This window comes from Crocodylus siamensis, chromosome 6 (genome assembly GCF_052110815.1).
Source record: "Crocodylus siamensis isolate JL-2025a chromosome 6, ASM5211081v1, whole genome shotgun sequence".
Classification (NCBI taxonomy): domain Eukaryota; kingdom Metazoa; phylum Chordata; order Crocodylia; family Crocodylidae; genus Crocodylus; species Crocodylus siamensis.
In genome coordinates this window covers 88,858,541-88,873,066 of record NC_143400.1, presented here as the reverse complement: position 1 = coordinate 88,873,066, position 14,526 = coordinate 88,858,541, and the positions used below count along the sequence as shown (strand labels likewise).

At 45.5% G+C, this 14,526-nt stretch overlaps 1 protein-coding gene across 4 annotated transcripts in view; it reads right to left on the bottom strand.

Annotated features, from left to right (window-relative positions):
- The window catches only part of LOC149863123 (calcium-activated potassium channel subunit beta-2), a 252,574-nt gene that overhangs the window by 140,436 nt on the left and 97,612 nt on the right, over nucleotides 1–14,526 (bottom strand). The window contains exon 1 of one of the 4 annotated variants that reach the window (XM_090054447.1): nucleotides 12,833–12,930. The exons of the other annotated variants lie outside the window; for them this stretch is intronic. The gene's annotated coding sequence lies outside the window, so the exon portion shown is untranslated. Of the gene's footprint in view, nucleotides 1–12,832; nucleotides 12,931–14,526 lie in introns of those variants that run through there. 4 annotated transcript variants of the gene reach the window in all.

Below are 14,526 nucleotides of genomic sequence, written 5' to 3'. Positions count from 1 at the left end.
TATATGAAAAAACGGTAAGCACCGCAGGGGAGGAAAACACTCCTTCAGAGATTTCATCATGCATCATGTGGGACAAAAGAGCCATTGAAAAAGGTTTTAACACAACTCAGTTAGGATGATGTTGCTTTCAACAGGTCTTGCCAAAGTTTTAAACCCACAAGCTTCCTTTTTAAATGTTAGAATAATGCAGGGGTGGATCATCCATTGTCTGCTCAAAACAACCGCAAGTGATTGAAAGTGGATCGTGTCTGGGGAGTTTGCTGTTTACATAATGTGGTTTTGACAAACAATGTCTCTACCTGAATCCTCCCTCCGTCTTCGTCGGCCAATAAAATATACGTGCCTGATGCAAAGAGAGACATAGCACCAGCGAAAGAAGAACTTTGTAGGTAGATCCATGTGGGCATAACGCACAAACAAAACTTATTGTTTCTTGCAGTCTATTTCTGCCCGGTATAATCTTTCAACAAAGAAAATAATAATGGGTATGGAAACAAATGGCCTTTTGTCAGCAGGGCACCTGCAGTTGCATGGATGGTACTAAGTTAACAGAACATGGCAGAAAAATGTAAGTGATGATTGGAAAACCGTACTTACTGAGGCAGTGAGTGGGCTTTTCTTTTTTTGTATCAGTGGTGTTACAAACACTGTTTAGTCCATTTAGCTTTACAGAAAGAGAGGCTGGCCATGCTGGGAAGAGACAAGAGCTCTCTTAATCTGTAGGACCCCTTTAGTGCTCCTTCCCCTTTCATTCCCTTTTCATCCCCTCACAGCTAGCTGGATCCTGGGCATTTCTCACAATCACTGGGAAAGGTGATGATTTTGTGATGATAACAGTACAATCCCGCCTGTGGTTTTGTGATGATAACACTAAGATCCAGCTTGAGATCACCGCATTAGCTTAATCCATTCTTTGGATCAGGTATAAACAAACCCCGCTGACTTGTGGCAAGTGAAAATCCTTGGCTAACGGCACTGACTGTGTCGAATCCCAGGTGGGTAAATGCATTCAGCTTGCCCAAAACAGAACTCTTGTTAGAGGCAATAGCTTTTATTAGACCAACTAGATAGTTGCAAAAAAAAAAAAAAAAAGTACTACTTTTTTGCAAGCTTTCAGGCTCATGTACCCTTCCTCAGGCAAAGGAGAATGCAAAGATTGTAAAATTTCTCCCAGCTAGAAATGAAACGTTCATATCGCACAGGGGAATTGAAGGATGTTATAAGTTCCCCTGGGTGGAAAGGTTCAGCTTGCCCAGAATTTCCCTGCAGTTTCCAAAGTCTCGTGTGGTCCTGTTGGTTTGCAAACAATCGAGGATAAAGACAAGGCACACAGGTGCAAGACACCGATGAGCGCGTGTGTGCGCTGGGGGCGGGGAGAAGAGTGTGTGGAAGAAGAGGTAACGGTGTAGTAAGCAGAAGGCTCAAACTTGCCCCCCACTTACAAGGACTTTTATTTTGACATTGGTTCTTCTTTCCTTTATACCACATTTAAAATCTCCAAATTGATTTTCATAAATTATTTTCAATCTCAGACTTTTTTTTTGGGCCGGGTTCTTTAACTCAAAGCTGGGTTTTATGCAAGAAAATGAAATTTACCCAGTGATTAGTTTATCAGCGTAATCTGATCACTGATGGTGTTTGGGAAGAAAATTGTAGCCGTGGTATTAAATCATTTTCAAAAGCCGATTACTCTGCGTGTGTAATAACTACTTTTCCCAGTGCCTTCTACTTTGCCTAGTACGCACCCTAATTCGTATTAACGGCTCCAGAGGAGCCATCACAGTTTATCACGAAGTAATATGCATTTAAAAAAATGCTCAGATAAAGATTTACATGATAAACCTTAATGACTCCAGAGTGCATTATCAGTTATCACACAGTCCCAGAAGCAGTCACTCACTTCTGGCAAACTAGGTAATTCAGAGCAGCACATGAAAAACTTCAGATCAGAATGAAGCGGTTATTCAGCCACTCTCTATAGGATTTATTTCCTACATTTAGGGGCACTTTCCATCTCATCATTTGTTGTGGAAGTGGATGCTCCATGCACAGAAAACGTCACTATGATTCCATCAAATGGAAACAACCAGTTAAATGCGAAAGCCCCCTATTTATCTTGTACTTTAATAACTGTCTTATATCCCTGGCAATATTTTACCGTGATTGTCCTGCCAGCCAGGCACTAGTTAAGATATCAATATAAACAATGCCTAGCTGGGAGGGCAATATCTATGAAATATTGCCAGGGAGATAATAAAGTTACTGAGATGAAGTTTTTCAATCATGACCAAACCAAAGGCTAAGCTAAGCGACAGCTTCCTTAAAGCTAATGGAGAAATGAATACTGTAAAGAAGTGAAGCTAACAACTACATCTCCCTAGCAAGAGGAGATGAAAAGATAACCGTGAGGATGAAAAATAACATGGTTGTAAACTGGACTGAGGATTTTTCTGTAATGGGACCCTGTCCTACGGGGAGTTGTATAAGGCAATAGAAAATATACAATATGGCGTAACAAATCCATCCTTCCAAAAGGATGGGCTAACTGACCAACCAGGTACTGTGGTCCAGAGAGACATTCAAAAATGCACTTCCACTTCCAATGCATAACTTACTGGGACAATTCAAATGCTTAAAGTACATGCTTAGCTTTTTCACTGGATTGTTGTCTGAGATTTTCTTCCTGTTGCTTCCTGAATAAAAATGGAGTTGATATGTTGCCTTGTTTACAGTTGATCTTGGCAGGCCAGGCCTCTCTTGGTCTGCTATCTGCTACCATGTAAACCAGTTCAGCCTGTTTCCACGCTCGGGTTGCTGGCAACTAAACTGGCACCCCTGCCTGGGCTAGCTTGGGTGAGGATGGTGTGCGGACACCTAGCAGGACCAAGACCTTCAAAAGGCGTATGAGCTCCTGGCAAGCCAACGGCCGTCCATACCTGGAGAGGAGATTGGCATCACCAGGTCACTTTGCCCAAAGAATCACCACTGATGTACAGCATCTAAGGTGCCCCAACAGTCGCAGCAGGCTCAGGACTGACTTGACTGATTTGATTTTGGGCTGAGCCAACAATAGCACACGTATGGAAATATAACAGTGCAACCCCAGTCTGTATACACAGATTTCTAGGGCTTCTCTACTTAGGTGCAAAAGCCTGTATAAATTACTATTTCAAGGCCTATATTTGTCCCAAGAGCTGTTATTTAGCTGGTCACAAACATAGCTTTTATAGAACAAAACCCTCAACAAACTGAGAAGAGAGAGGGAAAGCCACATGCCCATACTTGTGATTAAACTGGTATAAATCCAGGGTAATTTCAGAGCCGGTTGAAAAATAAGTGGGTGGCAATGAAGCCTAAAATATTTCACCGAATCCCTTCATGCCACCTCCATTTTTCTGTGGAGCAGTTTGAAAATGTTATGTTTCCCAATTGTCTCTAGGGCTCTTGTCTCCCGTCAGTTTACAACTCTCAAAACTCCTGAGCCATCATAGGAGTTTCCAAACTTCTCTGAAACTTGGGAGCAATTGCTTTTCTGCAGGAAGTCAGAAGCGTCTAATTATTCTCATACTTTCAGGACTTCCGCCTCCTCTGTGCATCATCTGCTGTATCTCTTTTGAAGGCTGGACTATCTTCCATGACTCGTGGCCCTGTCTCTTTGAATAAAGAACTTGTGTCTGTATAGGTAAGGGTACCTCACTGCAATACAGGAATGGATGAGATGTGAGAGACCAGGTTTTAGGTGCTACACGTTTCTGGATGCTTTAGTGCCAGAGGATCGGGACAGGCTGGGGGGGAATTCAGAGAAAGGCGACAAAGACAGCTGATCCCTGGTGAGGCCCCGGTGTGAACAAAGACAAAAAGAGTGGAACATACTTAACCTGACCACCATTATGGAAGGGATCTCTATCTACAAATGCCTAAAGGATATTACCACTAAAAACTGAGAACTACCTGCTTGAAGTCATCAGGGGAGGGGGTATAAGAAGGAAGAACACTTTGAAAGTGACTGAAAGACACTTTCATCGGAATAGCTGACATGCTCGTCAATGGGAACATCTATTAGACTCTTTCAAGGCACGTGGTGGGGAAGTGTAAGTCATTCATAATTAAGGCCGACAAAGCAGCAAACAATCCTGCTCAGCCAGGGGGCTGAACAAAGGGCTGATTCTAACAATGCCATTGTTCTCCTCTGCCCGGCCGCCTGGATGCACATTGCAGTGGATGCAGTACATGTACAACTTGCAACTCTGGCGAACAACTCTCTGCAGCTCCAGTCATTTCTCATTATCTCTTGAACTGCTGAGCAATTACTATGGCAGAATCATATATAACTGATTAGCCCATCAGTGAAGAGCACCTTGGGGCTGCTCTACTCAACCATCCTCACATCCCATGATTTGGCTTGGGTAGACTTGGCCACAAGATCCACCAGGGGGGTAGAGCATTAAATGGAAGAATTAAAGAAAATTGCAAACATGACCAGGCTCAGTAAACATCACCAGCTGGAGGAAGAACCAGAAAGAAAACACACTCCCTTGGCTAGTTCGCTTTGCAATTGACCTCCTAGTTCTTGTTCTCAATTTTTCATTTAAAAAGGCTTGATTAGATACGGGAGGCAAAAGAGAATATTTGCAACTGCAACCCTGTGCTGTCTGGAAATAAACCCTAATGATAGCCCCCAGAACAGGAGGTATAAAATAGACGTCCCGGAGCAGGACAAAATGTGCTGCGATGAGTTTGGATCCCAGTGCTGATTGCTTCACACCTGGACTTAAAAGTGAACAGGCGGAACAAGAGCCATGAACCAAATCCAAAGTGCCACCTCGCTGACTAGCTCAGCTGTGGGTAGAAATCTCGGTCAGGCTTCACTGGCGACCGGCTCTTCCTGCCAGGATGCCCGACACTGACATGAAAGCTGCAAAAAGCAGGCGAGGTTTTTTTTTTTGGTTTCTTTTTTTTTTTTAAAGAAGTGATGTTTGGCGTGCTCTGAATGAGCAAGGTCAGGTCCCTGACTGTGTGAAATGGAGCGGTGCTACCTTTCTTATTTTAAATAAAAATAATGGTCGCCGAGCTGTTTTTAATGATGTTTTGCCCAGCCGCAGCAGACCAGCTGACAGATTTCAGCTCTCATGGCCTATCTAAGAAATGCTGTACTGGGTCAGACCTGAGGTCCAGCTAGCCCAGTATTGTCTTTCTCATAGTGTCTGTGAAGTTGAAAGGACATTTGCCATGAAAGAATAGTTTTACATGGCACTCAGATTTTAAAGTGCCTGGGATAGGAAGGTATGCTTCAGTATCCCCATTTTAAAGACAGAAAAAAGACCTTAAGACCATGGAGCAGGAAAGTAGCAGAGTTTGGAAGACACCCTAGCTCTCCTGATTCCAAGTCCATATTGCATAGATACATGCACAGGCACTAGAAAATGACCCTGGCTTACTTTTGGGCCAATCAAATGTCCTCTGGCAATGAACAATATGCCTGTGAGCAAGGCTGGGGTAGTTTAAAATGATTATGAACTCCCTCCCATGTGTTGTGGGGCACCCTGGCATAACATGCTGACATAAGCTAAGTACAGACAGTCAAAAAGCCAGAGGAAGAATCGATGCAGTCTTTGCAGGTTAGCCTAAGCTGCGTAGATTGAACCCATAAGCAAGTGAACAGACCTTTACTTTTGACGTTGGACATGCAGCCATATGCCTGCAGTGGCCCAGGCCAGAAATTGGGGGCATGCCTCCTTGCTCAGCTGGAGCAGAGGTACAATGCATCCTGGGATGCTGAGAGACAGTGAGTTAACTTGAATCTGGAGGGGGATCTGGGACAGAAATGCAATAAACTGGATAACTTAAATCAGTTAAGTCTGATACTACATCCATCCAGGTTTATCTTAAACCAGTTTTGGCGACTTTGAAAATGGCTTACGTGCACTGAACTTCTGTTATGTTACAGATTCAAACTGATTTTCAATCACTCGTACAGCTTTTTGTGTAATTTGTGTCCCTAGCCATAATGCCCCCAAGCGGTGCCCTGTCTGTGCCCGAATCACCTGTGAAATCCAGGCCATAAACTTACTGGTACCTTTCTGCATAGTGCATATCACAGGGTGTGATTAGAAGTGGGAACACTGCCTTCACCTGAGCAGAACTGCCCCGGGGTCCAGGTGAGTTTATGTTCCCATTACCACTGGAGTGGTACATTTATAAGACATTATACTTTTACAGAAGAAATGTAGTGGTTTCTATGCTAAGACAGGTCTATGTGGCACAACGAGCTTTTCAGGGTAAATTAGTCCCAGTAGAGGGCTGTGCTAACATGGCTACATGGCTTCTGATACTGTTGTAACTAGAGGTGGGCAAAGAGGGAGCAGATTGAGAATAGGCCTCTGGGAGCCTGCACGGGGGGACACGGTTGGGGGTTGCTGAAGCTGTTGGGACGGATGGGGGGACCTGTGCTGCAGCAAGCAGGAGCAGCAGTCCAAGCACCGCCATCTCCGAGTTCCTGCTAGGTCAGGAGACAGTGACCCCGTCACCAGCAGTAGCAGCAGTGGGGCTGCAGGAAAGGTAAGACTTGCTCCGAACCCCTCCTTCTCTCCACCCGCCGCCAACATCCCCCGACCTTCCCCTCTGAGTAACAAAACAGGTATGCCTCTGCCTAGATCACACAGTGGCAGCAAGGTCCGGTGCTCAGGGGGGTCAGAGGGAAGTCGAGGAGAGTTTGCAAGAGGCCGGTGGGTGAATCCTGAAGTCCTTATCAGGGCCACACTCCTATTGCCAGCAACGCAGCAACCAGCGGGAGTTTCACCTGAACAGCAGTGAAGGATGCTGGCTGGGTCCGTTCCTCACTTCTACTGGTGTGTTTATAAAAAGGCTAAATGTGCATTTGCATGAGTGTAAATATGGGTTAAAGCTGAAAACACTGGGCTGCCTCCAAATGAGCTGTAGCAGTCATTTGGGTAAATAATATATGACGATTGTTTTGTTCCCCTCTGTTTCTTGTTTAGGAACATGAGAGAGGAGGGCTATTAGTGTTTATAAAAGTGACAGACTGTCAGCCGTGCCAGAGCTTTGTGCCCAAGAGCGAGGAGCTGAGATGACTTCTGTTTTGATGCAGCTTGCTGGGGAAGAAGTGCAGTCCTGCCTTTGCACTGTGGTCCCAGTTTTCTGCATGCTCGTGCTCTCCCTCGCTCGTGCCAGGATGGTCCAGGCCCTCTCTCAGCCAGGGCCAAGCTGGACACGAGATCAGAGAGAGTTTGTGGCAAGTAGCTCGAAGGTGGTGGGTTAGCAGCTGTTTGGTCCCTGAGAGGCGCTGGACAGGGGCCTGCAGGGAGAGGTGAGGGACGTGCCATGGGGGAGGTGGATGAGCATCTGGCTAGGTTTTGCATGCTCTTTCTAGCCGTGCAGGAGGAGGAAGACAAGTCACCTCACTTCCATTGAAATCTGGCTGTTTCTAGAAAATGAGTTCTCTCCTGGAGAAAAGTTTGACTTTTTTGAAGACCAAAACTACCGAATAGAAAAATGCTCGGTTCATATCTTCGTCCTCCATAGCATCTACTATTCCTGCCGCTGTCAGAGACATGATATCGGGCTGCTTGGTTATTGGGTTGAGCCAGTCTGGCACTTCTCACATTCTTTACAAATGAATATTTTTTTTTAGATTCAGAAATGCTGTTACCGTGTCTCCCAGATGCAATAATTTCAGCATCTGGTACATGTATTCCTCTACGGACCAAGCTTTCTAGACCAATGAAACCTCCTGGGGTGCATTAGAGTTGCCTCCCTCTTGCTGAGGTGCTGTGGTGCATCGTACAGAGACCCTGGCCATTTGCAGCAGAAGAGATGTCATCTCTGGGGAACTTGTATGAGGTTGACAAACTGCATATCAAGAAGGCAACACAACAGCATCTCCACAAAGAACTTTTTCAGTTTTGGGCCATAAAATATACATTTCAGGTGTTTGGATTTTTTGGGGGGGGGATGGAAGCTTTTTTGTGGAAGCAGATGCTTTTCACTGAAACTCTGGTTTACTGTATTTCAATAAGAGATAGGGTGAGCAGAAATATTGCTGGTGAAGTTATTCCCTATTGAAAGAAGGGTCAGATTTAAAAAGGTAGAATATAGAGAGTGACACAGGGCAGAAATGATTGATGAAGGCTTAAGAAGGCTGCAGCAAGGGATGGAAGGGGTATGTGTTTTAACCCTTTGGTCAGGCCATCCTGGCTTCCAAGGGCTGTTTCCTATGCAAGGCATTGTGCACACTTTTACCTACAGACCAGCTTTTTCCACTAACGTGTAGCTAATTTATGTGCTGTTTAATCTGTAAATTTAGTTATGAATCAATAATTTATGTGATGAATTTGCCATTTGCTGTTCACGGATCGTCCATGAGCTGACCTGGCTTTCCTTATTATCATTATCTAATATTTATATATCAACAGTATCTGAAGGTCCCTGTCAAAAACAGGATGTCATTGTACTGGCTGGTCTAAAAATACAGAGGCAAACACAGTACCTGTTCTGAAGGGCTTACAGTCGAAAGAGAAGACGAAAATTACATATGTGCATTTTTTATTTTGTACACACGCATGCATGTACATGCACATGGGCACACACTCCCCCTCCAGCTTTAGCCTAGTAGATACATTAGTACTTAAAAAAAAAAAAAAATTCCCACCTGCCCTACTGCCCCCAGCATAAATGGGTCTTGAAAAGGGAGCTAAGTGTATTCCTTAAAATGAAAAGCTCTACTTTCCTTACTGCACATTAAAAAACAAATCTGAGTTATAGTTCTTGCCCTGTATAGTATCCTCTTCCAAGTGTGTTGCTTTGCTTAGTTGTAATTGCTCAGACAAACTCCGTGTCACTATGCCTGTTTCCCAGCTAGATGAGCATGGAGACAGTTTTAATACTAAGTAGTCATGCCTGAAAACCTGAAGTTCACTTTTCACCCATACCAAGGAAGACAGACTTTGTCCTAGTTTTCATACAAATGACTCTGACTACATAAGGATAACGTCAAAGTGAATATAAAAATGGCAGGGTAATGACCAATGTGGAGACAGAAAATCCAGAAGAACAAACCAGAAAAACAAGTCTGGAAGGATTTTCACAGGCCTAATGATCTGCATGCAAACATCGGTATTATTCACAAACGCATGTACCACGTCCCTACCGTCTTCCCCTTCAACTGCCACTTTAAAACACACCTGCCAAATGCTGTCGGCACATTATCACCCTCACCAAAAACTGCATTAAGTAGAGTGACGACAGAAGGTTTTACAAAGGGCTTGCATTTCAGAGAGGGAGTGGAGATTTACATGGGCAACACGAATATTCTGAATAACATTTAATGCTAACAAATTAGATTTTGGAAGGGATATGTAAACCACATGCTTGAGGGTTGAAGCTAATCCCTGGATGTTAGGAACAAGGGCAGGTTATCCTGGATTTGGCAGTTGTGGGATTACTAGCATCCTTCTATCAAGCTTGATACCAGACAATGTGGAAGATACAGTCCATCTAGTTTAGGATCCTTTGCCTGATCATAGATAGCAACTTCTCAACAAGAATGGTTTGCAGCCTGGTGGACTATGGCAGGGTAGAAGTTGTAAGAACTGGGTGAATGTAAGAGGAAGGATCGTGTGCATTATGGTTGAATTTAGGCCACCTAAATTCCTGCCTTTGCTACGGCCTGCCAATGAGACCTCAGGCAAGGTACTTAATTTGTGTGTCCTTGTCCCCATCTATGATCTGAAGGTAATGTTGTTCCCATCAACTCATGAATATTTCTTAGCGAGGTATCGCAGGGCACTGAAGTGCCCTGCGCCTAGGAAATGGTACAGGTGCCAGTTGCCAAGGCAACTGCAGTTTGGTCACCTGACTGGACGGGGGCAGGGTCTGGCCTATATAAACAGCCTAGGCTGAGGCCAACCAAGCAGGTCCCCACTAACATCCCAGGGAAAAGGAGCTCTGCTGGAGTATGCAGCCTAGAGCAGCTTGATGGCCTGATCAGCTTCGGCTTGAGGACTGGGAGGAGAAAGCCCTGGTAGGGACTTGAGTGAGGTTTAGCCAGAGGGCTAGAGGTTGCGTTTTAGCCAGGAGGCTTGGTTTTGAGTTGTAGCCGATTGGCTTATGGTTTTGCTTTGTTGTTACACCGGAGGACCGGGTGAGGCTGTAGGGGTTGGAGGAGGCCTCCATAGGAGCTCCCCAGTAGCGTGGGGGGTCCTGGCGCCGGAGCAGGTGCCGCGTCTTGGGGTGTATTGACCCTGGCCCCAGTGTGGGCAGAGTCGTGAGGGAAAAGCCCCAGTGAGGGCACAGGCGAGAAGCCCCAGTGGGGCACAAGACCCGAGAAGGCGGTATGGAGGCCAGGCACGGCTATGGCCACCTGAGCCTTGGTGAGGAGCCCAGGGGGCCGCAAGACCCAAGAAGCGGGTCTGGGGGCCAGACATGGCTACGGCCACCTGAGCCTCAATTGTGGGAGGCCCCAGTGTGGGCAGGATTGTGAGGCGAGGCCCCAGTGGGGGCAAGAGCCGTGAGAGAAGCTAGGGGGTGCCCGTGAGGGCGCAGGCAGACAGTTGAGAGAGTCCAGGGAGTGTCCGTGAGGCAATGGAGACAAGGCAGAGAGCCCGTGAGGGCCCGGGTGACTGTAGGTTAGAGTGCACCGTATCACCGAAGGCAGGGCACGGCCTGGGATATTTCAGGGCACCGTGCCAAAGAATGTAAAAAGGCAGCCTCCCTTTTACTACGTTAACATCAAAGACATGGTGGACGAGATAGAGAGGGTACATTGAAACCAATTTGGCATGGTAGGCAGGGGGGCGCTAGGGGAGTTCACGGCACCCCTACGTCCCATCCTGCCACACCAGGGCTTTCTCTTTTTACACATTTTGCATAGTGATTAAGTCCACAGAGCCCTGATCTTAGCTGAGGGATCTAGGTTGAACTGATCAGAATTTCTACTACTTTGCATTTTCTGGCTGTTGGTTTCTGTGTATTTAAGTTTCACATTCATTCCTTTTAAATAATTAATCTTCATGCCTTTGGTAGGTTTTTTTAAACCACAAGGGAGAATGTGGAATTACCATAAGGCAAGATCTTTTCACGATGTCGGCCTAACCCAAAAGACTAAATTAGGGTTAATTAATGATGAACCGCTGCTTTCATGAACTATGTGCTCCTCTTATGCACAAAGATTTGGCAGAGACAATACAGCATGAAACAGCACACATCTGAAATCTCAGGAGTTGGCGAGTTGCTGTCAGATCTAATTTGTGACTGTTTTCTGATGTCTGAAAATACAACAGGTATTGGAGGAAAAAAGATGAGGAAAACTCTATTTGAGGAGAACTCTATTTGCCTAAACAATGACTTCTATCCATGCATGTGTAAGTGTTAGAAATGTAAAATATAATACTATATACCAGGGGAATGAATATCTGTCTTGGGAAATATGTCTGAGAGTCTGTAAGGCGCAGACTACTTAAGGGAATGAAGATTTTTCAGTAATTTGCATGAAATGTTCTGAATGAAATTGTCGTGCCTCAGGATTTATATTGTACTACACTGAATCCTAATTGCGAGTAATAAACTCTGAAAGAACAGCTTATAGTCTGATTCCAGGGACACTGTAAATATACCCCCCCCCACACACACCTCTGAAAGCCTGTGACAATGAAAGAGCAAGAAAAAAATGGCACAGTTCTTATTTGCCCCTTCTACCCTTTCGGTTACCCAGCCAGGGGAATATTCTGCTTCTCTTTATCTAGAGTCAATTAGGTTGCCTGTATGAGCTCTATCAGATGGCTGCAAGATAAGCATTCAATACCTGCGATATGTCAATTTGTAGGCAGCTGATCCCCCCACTCTTTTCATCACTTCTTGCTGTTCAATCTAAAACCATTTAGAAATATGGAAATGGCCCTCTAGGAAAGAGAAACTGCCAGGGACCATGTGTGAGAGTGTGCTGGGGAGAATGCAACCTTGTGGGTAAAAGCACAAAACCTGCACACTGGTCAGCACACACACGCTTAGGATATATGTGGTGCTGGGTCAAAGCACTTGACTCAGCAAGCTAAACAACGGCCTGCTTAGAGCAAAGGACTAAGGAAGGTGGTGGCTAGGAGGTTATTGCTTCATCATTGCATAAAGTATTTCATTTATAGCTCTTAGATGTTCATGAACAGCACAGTGCCAGATCCGCATGGTTCCATCAACTCTTCCTATTTAGGTATATTTTCTAAGAAATCCTGGAGGTGTTAGCAGCAATTCACCAAAGACTGCACAGTAAGAGTGATCCCACCACATTTTCTGCCTTAGGTATTTCAAATACACTACTCCTATTTTGCACTGCGAGAACAAACACCTACCAAAGTTACAGTTCTTGCAATAAAATATAGCATTGAGTCCATCAGCCTAAGATTGAGTTGTATCCATGCCTGCTCAGGGGAGCTAGAGAGATTAAAAACTCCCCTAATCCCTTTGGGCTACCTGAAGGCAAGGCTAGGTGCACAGGTGCACAGCAGGAGTCAGGCATTTTCATATTTCTTGTAGGAGGACATGGACTGGGAGAAAGTGGGGAGGGGAGGATATGGGCAAATCCTTACTCCACCCCTCCAGTATTCACATCAGCACACACAGCACTACAAATGGCTGGATGAATAACCCAGAAGAAAATTGCTATCCTTTAAAACGTGGAGGGAAATATGCCTGTAGGGTCTCTCTGAGGTACAAGGCTTTTTAGGGCTAAATCCTAGAGAGAAAGGTCAGTTTAGGTATCGGTCCTTCCCCAGGCCACAGCGCCCATAGTGATCTGCACTCCCATTTAGTTCTCCACACCTACCTTTCTCCAGCTAAGACATGGGACTCTGATGTGGGTGAGGAACAATCATGGTATAAATATGAGAAGGAAGTTCTGGATTCTAGCAGAAGGGAGGAAGACTCCCTGGGAGAAAAAAGTTAATAAGTAAATGAATAAGGAATAAATGATCATATAATACAAATAAATAAATAGACACCTTGTCTACCTAGTTGTCTCCCACAATGCTTTATGTTAATGTTTCCAGATGTCTTTGGTCAGCAAACTGGATAGGGCTAGACAGTAATTCTGTCATGGGTACAGCAGCCCAATTCTTATGCCTCTGACACTCCTTTTGTGGCTTGACCGTGTGGCAGAATGCCATCTCTGTCTCTCACCGAACTCTGCTATCTGACAATTTAGTTACCACTGTCACTGCAAAGGACAGATTCCTCTGCCCCATCTTTTCAGGTAACCCCGAGTTGTAACCTGAGCTGGATACATTCTTGAGGGAGGGGGTAAACCTGCTCCCTCTGCCTATGTGACTGGCCTCACACCTGGGTGGGGGGCTTAAGCACCCTATTGTTTTTAGCAATGCCAACATGACTGGAAGGGGGCTAAAGATCCTGCCAGTCTACCTGGCAACCAGTGATGCATTTCGAATTGGTTGGCTGGCAGCCAACAGTTGCTGGCCTTCATTGGACCAGGTAAATGAGGTCGTAAGGGCTATATAAGTGAAGTACTGACCAGGAGGAGGGGCAGTAGCCATGATGAAAGCTCATAGACAGAAGCTGGACCATCTGAAACTCACTCGGTCTTGAAACTCATGATCAATGAACTGCCTGCCTCCAGAGGGAATCTTTACTTGCCTCTTGATGATACTAGTGAGTAAGCTTCCTGAGATCCACCTAGATATATAGCTTGCAGTAACTCAGATGCGTGATCAAAAGCTACCTAGCCACCCGGTTTGCTCTATGGGATTTCTCTGATATTTCTCTACCCTGTACCCTATTCAAAACCTACTCCTTGAGACCAATAAAGTTCTCCTTTGTACCTAGCGTGAGAGACTTGTTGGGAGAGGGTCTAGATTAATGGCTTGGGGTCCTCTTGGCTTGGCTAACTAAGGGAGACCACTATTTGTGCTTCACACTGAGGGAAGCATCCCAAGTTATTGTAGTGGGTCAAGCACCCTGAAGGGATACTAGGCCTGTGTTTCCCAGAGGGCATAGGTCCAGGATCAGTCCAGACTCTGGGTGGTGGCTGTGTTACCTGTGACCCCCAGGTTAGCGGGTATGCTCCAGGAAGGGGGTCAGCCAGATGTCAGGCACCCCCAGGGAGGCACTCGGAGCCTGGAAGGTGGTTGGGCGCAGTGGGGTGGGTGGCTCAGTGCAAGAGCACCCCCTACTGGCCCACCACAGATCCTATGGAGTCATCAAACTTACCTGGCTTCTATAACCTAATATTACAATGCAAGTCCCCTTTCCCACTCATTGGGGCACAGGATGATGGAGCTGGAAAGGGACTGGGCAATAGAAAACAAAGGGGACAAAGGTGTTCTTGAGTATAGTCAAGAACAGCCTGTGTGGCCATCTGGGAGAGAGTTCTTTCTTCATTAAAGGATCACAATGGAAATTACCATCCTCATTTGGCATTCACAGCTCTCTGAATAGCAACATGCCTGTCAGTCAAGTGTCATGCATGCAGACCCTGCCCCTTCCTACATTGTCACTGCTAGACTG